This window comes from Triticum aestivum, unplaced genomic scaffold (genome assembly GCF_018294505.1).
Source record: "Triticum aestivum cultivar Chinese Spring unplaced genomic scaffold, IWGSC CS RefSeq v2.1 scaffold166021, whole genome shotgun sequence".
Classification (NCBI taxonomy): domain Eukaryota; kingdom Viridiplantae; phylum Streptophyta; class Magnoliopsida; order Poales; family Poaceae; genus Triticum; species Triticum aestivum.
The window spans coordinates 1-731 of NW_025307046.1; the positions used below are offsets into that span (position 1 = coordinate 1).

General features: G+C 50.9%; 2 non-coding genes across 2 annotated transcripts; both read right to left on the reverse strand.

Annotated features, from left to right (window-relative positions):
• Nucleotides 1-139: 139 nt before the first annotated feature.
• On the reverse strand, nt 140-258 carry LOC123179579 (5S ribosomal RNA). The gene has a single exon (XR_006490472.1). It is a non-coding gene; the product is annotated as a 5S ribosomal RNA (ribosomal RNA).
• Nucleotides 259-555: 297 nt separating this feature from the next.
• Nucleotides 556-674, reverse strand: LOC123179580 (5S ribosomal RNA). The gene has a single exon (XR_006490474.1). It is a non-coding gene; the product is annotated as a 5S ribosomal RNA (ribosomal RNA).
• Nucleotides 675-731: the final 57 nt, after the last annotated feature.

Below are 731 nucleotides of genomic sequence, written 5' to 3' on the forward strand. Positions count from 1 at the left end.
CCACAACGCCGACGCTGGACCCGTGAATCGTGAGCACCCAGCTATGACTTACCGCACTCGTGCAAAATAATAAAACACGGTAAATATATTACTTACACGTGTGTTTTGTTTTGCAAGCGGCGCGAAAAAAATTAAAAAGGGAATGCAACACGAGGACTTCCCAGGAGGTCACCCATCCTAGTACTACTCTCGCCCAAGCACGCTTAACTTCGGAGTTCTGATGGGATCCGGTGCTTTAGTGCTGGTATGATCGCATCCAACATGTTACCCCGGTCTTCGTCCCATATCCTTGGCCCTCCCAGCTCCACTACAAAGACGATTGTACATTGCTTTGGCCGCTCCCTCTCAACTACGGAGACGAGTTTAACGCGGTTTCCACCCCTCCCTCTCAACCGCACCAGTGCACGCTTGCCGCGCCACAACGCCGACGCTGGACCCGTGAATCGTGAGCACCCAGCTATGACTTACCGCACTCGTGCAAAATAATAAAACACGGTAAATATATTACTTACACGTGCGTTTTGTTTTGCAAGCGGCGCGAAAAAAATTAAAAAGGGAATGCAACACGAGGACTTCCCAGGAGGTCACCCATCCTAGTACTACTCTCGCCCAAGCACGCTTAATTTCGGAGTTCTGATGGGATCCGGTGCTTTAGTGCTGGTATGATCGCATCCGACATGTTACCCCGGTCTTCGTCCCTTATCCTTGCCCCTCCCAGCTCCACTACAAAG